General features: G+C 34.9%; 1 long non-coding RNA gene across 1 annotated transcript; it reads left to right on the forward strand.

Moving 5' to 3' along the window:
• The first annotated feature begins 4,859 nt into the window (after window positions 1–4,859).
• Window positions 4,860–6,149, forward strand: LOC114524131. The gene is made up of 5 exons (XR_003687075.1): window positions 4,860–4,926; window positions 5,084–5,124; window positions 5,544–5,640; window positions 5,781–5,878; window positions 6,076–6,149. It is a non-coding gene; the product is annotated as an uncharacterized LOC114524131 (long non-coding RNA).
• Window positions 6,150–9,956: the final 3,807 nt, after the last annotated feature.

The following is a 9,956-nucleotide window of genomic DNA, read 5'->3' on the forward strand; positions in this document are numbered from 1 at the left end:
GTTTTACCGTCAATTTCAGATTACTTTTCCGCGCCGAGTTGCGAAATACGTTAGGAAATTGAAAACCACATTTCGAATTACGGAAGTGCGTTGCCAACTTCCGTATCTACTTCCAATTGTTAATTTGAATTTACATCGCAACGAAGTACGTTTTTCTTAGCAATTACTTGTTACTTACGGCTTTTCCTTGTGTTACGAAGTGATTACGTTCCATATTTTTAATTCAAATTGACTCAAATCCTGAATACTTTACGCTCTTCACCTAATTGCTATGCCTATGAACAACGTACTTCGTTGCAATTTAAATTAAAATTTACAATTGGAATTTGGAATTAGATACGGAAGTTGGCAACGTACTTCCGTAATTCGAGACGTAGTTTCCAATTTCCTAACGCACTTCGCAACTTGGCGCGGAAAAGTGAGCTAAAATTGACGGTAATCAATTCAATAGTGAAACATCAAGTTGCATGATCTCAAGCATGGTTTCTTTTTATTTCGTTGTCCGCAATAATGCTGGCATATTGCCACACTTGAAATTCCATTTCTTTTCTTTATCTTACGAGAAGATTCGAAGGAGGAGATTTTTGAACAAATGTGGGACACACTAGGGCTTCATCCGTAGCAGATCGTCTCAAACATGCATTGGTGGACTGAGAATATCGTCAGGCAGAGCAAGAATATAAGATTAAAATAGACCTTTTTGGTAATTACGTCACAACAAATACCTTAAATGAGATGGATTTCAAGTTTTACTCTCACGAGCCACGTGCAAAGTCAGCAAAGATACAAAACATCCTTCTATAACCCGTGCATGAAAAAGAAGTTTCCATTTTGACTAATAAGTATGGAAGTAAGCCATAACGCGGGAATGAGGCTCGCGGTGTTGGCTCATCAGCCTCGTTCTCGTGTTATGGCTTATTTCCACATTTATTGGTCAAAATAATAAAAATCTTTTTCATACATGTGTTGAAGAATGATGTTTTGCATCTTCGCACGTGGCTCGTGAGAGTAAAACTGGAAATCTATTTTATTTAAGGTGGTTCTAAATTTAAAACGTACGTTGTGATGTTAAAATGTTGTGATGTAATTACTGAAAAGGTCTATTGGAAAAAAATAAGTAAAATTGGTAACTCGAGCTTCAAAATAGTTATAAAGGCTATATAATTCAGCTAATATAAACTTGAAAGGAAATCACTGCGGCGTCCCAGATAGGGAACAGGTATTTAATTTCAGGATCTAAATTTTAAAATATTAGGTCCTTGTTAATGGCATGGTCAGCAGGATCGACAAATCGCATAGCGGAACAAATCGACAGGCTGGCTACGCTACTGGTATAGATTATAAAAGTATTCGAATAAGTTAAACATTACTGTGTTTAATATACTTCATTTGAATAGCATAGCTTTTGTAGTCTTAAATTGAAGTAATACGGGTTAAAGAGAGGGAATTTTTATATATATATAGCTATGCAAGTGTACTTAACAATGATTTGGATAAGCATGCATATACAAGACAAAACGAGTGATAGAAAAGTCCAACGTCTCGACGACATCCTGACGCCATTATTAAGGAAACTAAATGAAGCATGCGAGTTCAAAAATTTATGTGTCCGTGTCCAGAGTAAATAATTAAATAATGTCTAATGACAGCTAACATGCAAATTTCTTTCATTATATGTGAACTTCCACAGGAAAACATACGTTAATGCTATTTCGTTCGTTGAAAAATATCGTTTGTTATCCGTTCGTTTGCCGTTTAAACGCTTGAAGCGTCCGTTGAAACGATTTTCGAGATCGTCCATCGTTCGAAACGGTACATTCGAACGCTTAGCCGAAAACGTTTGAAAATTGTTCCAAAAGCGGTCATCCGTTTGATTTACCGTTCATTGAAACGTTTGCCGGAATTTCGTAGTTAAGAGGCTACAGGTATTGCTGTATCCGAACATAATGCAATGGGTGAATATCCCCTCAAATATCCGAGCTTACATTTTATCAAATATTACTGCACAATACATATATATACAAGAAAAAACTAGCGATAGAAAGGTCCAACGTCTCGGCGACATCCTGACGCCATTCTCATGGAAGGAAAACTAAATAAGGCAGGTAAATTCAAGAGATTATGTGGTCAGAGTCAATAATTTACATAAGGCTAGACAGAGACCTTGCATGTACTACCTGAATGATAGATTGACGCTCTCTCTCTAAAGTCCGACACACATGCACAGACGCGATGTTTTTCAATTTTCAAATTCTATTAACTTTGACAATGTTATGATATTCTTGGTAATTACTGAATCAATGATAGTACATTTTGACTGGTCTGGTACCCATATCTCTCAAACTGTTATATCAAAATTAAATTTACTTGCTTCTAAAAATTAGCGTTGCGTTACAAATCATGCATATGCAGTCTGTGTGGGCCTTATTATATAACTCATCATGCGCATGCATGTTGAATAGATATATAAGAATGTGTGTTGTGGAGTGTTGTCTAAAGATTTGAAATAAAGTTTTGAAATTTTACAGTTTCAATCGTGTCTTCTTTACAGTGGCGTAGCCAGCCCGAAATTTACTCATGCTATGCTTATATTTTGGTGTTGACTGTGATTCTGTGAAAACAATGAATTTCTAAGGAAAGAAATGAATAATGATAATAACAGTTCCAGGGAATAATAATAGTTCCAGGGAAATACGTGAAAACAAAATTGGTTTACCTAACAGTCTGCAGTCGACAAATGCGTTTGCATGGACATTTTATATAAGGCAATTGCTTTTTCAAAAACTACCTAAATAACACATAACCGTTGAGGGATTCCACGAAAACGAAATCGAAAGTTAAAAAATGCATTTGACGTGAAAGATGAGCTTTGCAAATTTAAATACCATGCATTCATTCCCAAGGAATTGTTCCTGTTGTAATACTTGACCGGTCATATTCGAGGAAATAAAATGAAAGATTTTCTTTTAAATTCACGTCTAAAGAAAGGCAAAAGATTCCTTTCCAAAATGTGAAATTCGCTTTTATGACACCACATATAGTTACGGTATATCTTTCTCAAAATATAAACTATATATGGAAATATGCATGCATAATTCTTTCCATACTATATCCATAGTGTGGAAATGGCAATTCAGTACGGCTAAAGATAAAGTTTATCACGCATTTATCTCACAGCTCCTATATAGCCGGTTGCCGGTGTTACAGCGGATAGTGTCCCCCCGCGGATAGTGTCCCCCTGAAGTGTGTCTCTCCGCTAGCGGATAGTGTCCCCTTTAATTACTTTACCGCGGATAGTGTCCCCCAAGTCCAAAACAAAAGTTAATATTTGCAAGAAAATATGCATACGCAGAACAGACTTGACTTTCACATTAAACTGACCTTGAGCGTCAAATGGATGATCACGCTCCTATCCCCTATTCGAATCAAATAACTGCCTTAATAGCAAGATAGATTTTCTTTTGTGAGTCATCTCTTTGTTTTTTTTTGGTATTCTTATACACATAGCCACATTTCTAATTTCTACATTTTCAGATTTTACGTTTTGATAGGGCAATTTTCATTGAATTGGCTGTAGCCTGAGTACCCTGACGGCTGACACTTCAAAGTACTTTAAATATTATCTTTAATCCATATTTTTAAAGGTCATTCATCGCGATCTAGCAGCAAAAACTGTTCTTTTAACTGAAGATTTTACGCCAAAAATCTCAAACTTTGGTGTTCCTGAGACTGTTCATGAGCGGGATCCGAACAGAAAAATTACTTCGGTAAAAATACCCTAAAAATGATTCATGCATATCGATGTCAGTATACAATAAAATATATAATTATATACTACAGTATCTAAGCTGTACCTATCAAATATCGCATTATAAATAGCTTCTACAATATTCTCTTAAAATTTTATATAGCCCAATAGCATGAAACAGTAAAACTTTTCCATTTGATTTCCATTTGGTTCTTGTCTTGCATGTGTGCATCAGTGCATGTGATGAAAATTAGCCCTTCCGATCACAAAGAGCAGATCAAAAAATATGTTGGAATCACCTTCCTTTGAGAGCTCTGCACTTTGTTATACATCTGTATTTTTTCATTGAAGATGTTATATGTTTTTAGCAATGATCCTGTAGTGCAGTCGTTGTGCATGAACGCGTCATTTTGCGTGTAAAACATTCGATTCTTTCAATTCGGGCTACTTCTATTTTTTATTCTTTTTGAAACCTTTTCACACGATGAAAATATTAAACCAAAAGCTATCTTAGTGTTTGTCTCAAAGAAAACCCTAAAGTTATCATAGAAAAAACTCCGCTGGCAGGGATATATAGTAATGTATAATAGCTAATTCCGCCTCCAGTTGCCTATCCCACTTTTATATTATTCTAGTCATCCTTTTTTTTAAAAGTAAAAGTATAATTCGATTCAATTACAATTTCCCATTACATTACTTCGCTTGAAAGTCCCTTGTTTCTATACAGTTGTGAAAACACGCTTCTCGACCAATCAGCACGCGCGCACTATAAATGTTATATTATAAAACAAATTGGTTGTAACCTAGATACTATATGGATCTAGATGCACACAAGCCATGCAGGGTTGCATGCCAGATTACAGAAAAAAGATGCCAAACATTGTTGTAGTTGACCCTGATTTTTTTTGAAACAAAGAAAACAGCGATTATGGTAATAATATTTGGCTAATTTATTCAGTAATCTGGCAACCCTGAACAAGACTTTTAATTTAAATTTCTGGTTTTAATTTTATTTATTTAATTATTTAAGTTATTTATTTAAGTATTTAAGTTTTCCTGCAGCTCGTTTTTAATAAAATGTAACGTTTTTCTATCTCCTATTTTTAGGGAAATTTACCAGCTAGGTGGTTGGCTATAGAATCTTTAACTGATGGACTGTACACAACTAAAAGCGATGTGTAAGCAAATTCGACGAATACAATATTGATAATAGATCATTTGTTTGTTTATACATGCAGACATTCTTTATTGTTTCTACTGCATACTGCATCCCACTCTGTTTTCATTATTTACAAATTTTGTTGTTGAAACATGGGCTCATAAATTTTCTTGAAGGTGGTCATTTGCGGTTGTAATGTGGGAAATTGAAAGTAAAGGTTAGCATAGCTATGTTGTTGAATGATTACATATACGTTTATTATAGGCTATCTAATAAACCATTATATAGAATCCCTGTGTGATAACGGCTCCGAAATAATTCAGGCTGATGGTTGATCATCTATCACAAAAGCTTGCTAAGTCACCCAGATTGATGGTTTAACACTTACTCGACAATGTTTGCGCTGGTATAATGTTTCGACTAATCAATACGTTGACCGATGTCGTAATGAAAATAAACTTAATGACCGATGAATGTTGTAATAGAGATAGTTATTGTAGTGTCGATAACTAAAACGATGAATAAATATTTTTCCTTAAGGAAAGGGCTCCAAAGGCTCCAATTTCCGAGAAGTAAAACTGTACACTGAATCATGCATTTACTGTACAACTACGGTTTCTTGTTCATATATTTTAGGATGCGTTCCATATTTGGAATTTGAAGTGACGGATCTTGTTAGACAAATAAATGAAGGATATCGCTTACTAAAACCTGAAGACACGTCAGATGAAACGTAGGTGGAATTTGTGATCATTTCACATACCCGTGCGGTATCTGTGCGCTTAACTGAAGGCAGAACAGTTTGTAAGGTATATCTAAATTTTATCGAGTAACTTCAGGACATAAATCAGTATTTATTCACTGCGCATCTAGATATGAACTGATGCTTCAATGTTGGAAAGCCTCCCCAGATCTCCGCCCAACATTTGAAGAAATTGTTGACACCCTGAAAGGCGAATTTTTGTGACAAGGTATAGCTATATCTAATAATTTGTGCTAATATGAATGTACTTGTTGGTGAATTTTTATCCGTCATGTATGGAGTTGTACCTACAACCATCCCTTTTTGTAACACAGCATTTTACATTTTACTAAATGTTAAATAGAGTGAATGTTAATTTAAGCAGATAACGGTTTAATGAATAATTAAATATTTTGAATTTTTTAGTGTTCCACTGAAATGCACCTCTCAACATTGGGCATTTAGATGGTCACATGAAATAATTATTTAATTGCATGAGGTTACTTTGTTTTGTTGATTTAACCAAAATTAATAGCAGATAGATATATAGATAGATACTATTCCGCAGATAGATAGATAGATAGATACTCGAAGTCTAATTAGAATTGCATATGATTACATTTGCATGGGATTTCAATCGTATTACACAACATATGCAATTCTAATTAGATTTCGGGTATCTATCTATATATCTATCTGCGGCCAACGTTTTTGCAAACGGGTGTATATATATATATATATATATATATATATATATATATATATATATATATATATATATATATATATATATGATTATAAGAAAAACTAAAGGAAATGTGATTTTGTCCGGGAAGGCTCCGATGATTGGGTGAGAGATTATCGGATTAAAGTCTAATGAATATGCAATAAAAATAGCAATATAATACGACGATAATGGAGCAGCAATGAAATAAAACGAGTATTTCAGTATATAATATATTTAAGTATCCTCTCGTTTTGACATAATTATATGATGAATGTTTTTTAGCCTATATAACTATCGCTACACAAAATTATAGTTAAGGAACATTTAATAAATGAGTTTCACAGCTATTATAGCTATTCCTAAAGGCCACCTCCTCAAAATAACACGACCAAGAGATTTACTTAATCCACTGATATATATACTGTAACAACGTATCATAGTTCCACACGGCATACTGATGAGGCCCATGGCCGCCATATACATGTTAGAAGAAGGCTATATATCTGGGAAATCTTCCTGTTTTTGCATAAACAGCTAGCATGGTGTGTAGACCACTATGGGCTCTCTTTCTCAAAGGGGCGTATTTACAGCAAGGCTATACATATTTGGAGAAATGGGTGTGGTCTCCCCATCTGAAAAATCAGTCCGTCCGATAATTTGCCGTCGCAAATTATTCTTCTGGCCAGTTTGATTCTTGGTCCATACAAACGGCATAAATTTATAAATATTTGTCTCTATGTAAAAGCACTTCAACGGGTTTATTGCAGGTCCGAGCGCGTGTGTGATATGTTTTGATGTCATTTAGTCGGCCTGTGGGCCCAGAAAACTGCTAAATAAGCTTTTCGTGTAACGTATTTTAGGCTCTTTCCACGAATTTATACCTCGTACGGTTTATATTACTTGGTGTCTTAAGAAACTTTTGTAAATTTCAACATTTTTTTTCCTTTGAAACTTTGACAGTATCATAATTTATATGATAGTTTTTCAATCTCCAGTAAAGGTGACAATATGCACCAATGTAGGTCGGTCCGGTCATGATGTTGTACGTCATATAAACACGTGCGTATAAGACAAACTGGTTTTCATTGTAACTACAGTTTCACTTTCGTATATACTTGCATATCATTATCTTAATTTATGCAGCTCTTGCGCTTCCTCTCAATTACCCTTTCTCGTAAGAATCATCCATGCACTAATAGAGCTATAGTTGCTTCTCTGCAATTCTGCTTTACGTACATACAAGCTTTAGGTACACAAACAGAGGCGTCGCCAGGTGGGGGACATATTAATATATTCGTGTTTTACATTATAATTGTTTTAACGGTCTGTGAACATGAATATATGAATATGTCCACCCCTCTTATCGATGCTGGCGACGCCAGTGTATGCAAACGAATAACCAAGTTTCGTCGATTCCTATTTGATCGAGTTGGTAGACCGAAAATGTCATGCTCACAGCAATCTTTATTATTATCAATGCAGGTATTTCTAGCAATCGGTCACAACACAGCAACTGTAGTGCAAACATTTTCCAGACTATAGCTATGGGATAAATTTATGTGCTTCATGCATGTATATTTACTCATAATACAATTTTTTGCCGTTTTCCTCAAAGGAATTCAGAATTTAGCGTTAAGAAATCATTCTTCCAATGACTTTTTATTATTCTATTTCTATATTAGTTTAGTATTCTATCCAACGCCAACATTCGAAACAAAATTGTTATATTGGTTTCATTTGTCTATCATGTGTTCTTCAGTTTTTACTTTCTTTATTATGTTGCAATATAAGATAGTTATTTTAATTCGAATTATAATAACAGACGGGGGCGGAGGGACAATCTCCATTTAGCTTGCCAACTTTTTCACTTATTACTCTCCTACTAATCCCAAAATGATCACTGCAGTTTTTAAAGTACAAGCTAGAGCGTTCCATTTATTGCCTTTTGTGAAACATATTCTTCTTCTGCACGTTTTTTGCAGACAAATGCGAGGCTTAAATTACTCCCTAAATATCTCCGAGAAGGTTCTTGAAGGCTAAGTAATTGGGTTTTTTGGCCTAAGTTATTGATTCGATTTACAACCAGCTTTTTATCCGAACTTTGATGTGAAGTTTGCCATTATTGGTTTGCCGCGAGTCAAGTGAATTTCATCTCAATTAGGGAGAAAGTACACAATATTAGGGTGCTTTCCTTTAGGCGGCCAAAATGGTCAGACGGGTTATAGTTATTTTAAATAAAAACAGAGTATTTCGTTAAGAATATAGCGGTGAAACTGCATTTCCGGTGCTGGGCAGATGTAAATAACGACATACTTCAGAGTTTTTGAAACATTCTAAAATACCAGTAATCTGTTTATACTGAAATACAACAGGACCGGTCTGACCGTTTTTACCGTATAAAGGAAAGGCCCTAAGTTGGAGAATTCTACACCTTCCAAACAATTCCGGGAAATATTAAGATGCTATTAAACCATACTGTTGGACTGTACTGTTAGGCATCTTTCGTGATGCAGATTTCGCGGAAGCGATTTTGCCTTATATGCACTTCATTAATGCGTCCAGGCTCAACTAAAGTAATTTTTCACAGGAACGGAAAGACAAGAGATAAAAAAAATACTATGCACATGGAAATTCAGCGGTAAAATAATGTATCCTAATAAACTGTATATATACGATCGACTTTTACATAGCAGTTGTATATGACACTTTCCTCTGCACGCAGATGCTTTGGTGTCTGATGTTAATGCTTTCGCAAAATCCTCTAAGGAGGAGTATGTTGTTTTAAGATGATATCTATATTATGCATATGAACATGCCCACACGTGCCTACTTGTCACATCTATATGCAAATCCACCTTGAAAAGAAATACCACTTTCCGCCTGGCTAATATGAATTCTCTTTAGTCCGGCAAACACTACAAATTACAGCGTATTTTATCGCCGCTAGTTGATTATGGAAACGTTTATCATATTAATGGCGTTAAGTTCGGCATTCCATAATAAGAACAGTGTGCGATGTTACTGAATTTAAGAATATTGCAATATTACCTAAAATGGCGAGTTTGACATTTCCTGTAATATTGAAATCATTTAGTCGTCGAATGTGCAATATTTTTCATGTGATTTGACATGTGAGAATATAAGTGTGCACAGAGAACAATGCTTATTTAACGTTCAGCGGGAATGGAGTAAAGACTTAGCGGTTAACCCAAGATTTTACGAGAATTTCATTCAGCAGAATTCCAAGACAACGAATTATAGTTCGGGAAACCGATAGTAATTATCGAAGAATATTACACCAACAAAACAAATTCGCAGCATGAGGAAGGGATATCTGTGCTGGATAATATTGACAATCCTCACTTTGCCAGCTTTTAGAAAAGGAGGTACAGGTATAACAGGTTAAATGTATATTTGCATGTAAATATATTATAGGCTACCATATTTTTATAAAGTATATAACGACAGGAAATAGATAGCTTGTACACAAGTTTTCGTTCCCATTATTGTTATTTCGACGCAAGCTGGTGTAGATTTGTTTGAAACAGCCTTGCCCCTGGAGCTTTGTTAACCAAAACCT

Source organism: Dendronephthya gigantea, unplaced genomic scaffold (assembly GCF_004324835.1).
Source record: "Dendronephthya gigantea isolate DGI-Jeju-01 unplaced genomic scaffold, DenGig_1.0 000030F, whole genome shotgun sequence".
Lineage (NCBI taxonomy): Eukaryota > Metazoa > Cnidaria > Anthozoa > Malacalcyonacea > Nephtheidae > Dendronephthya > Dendronephthya gigantea.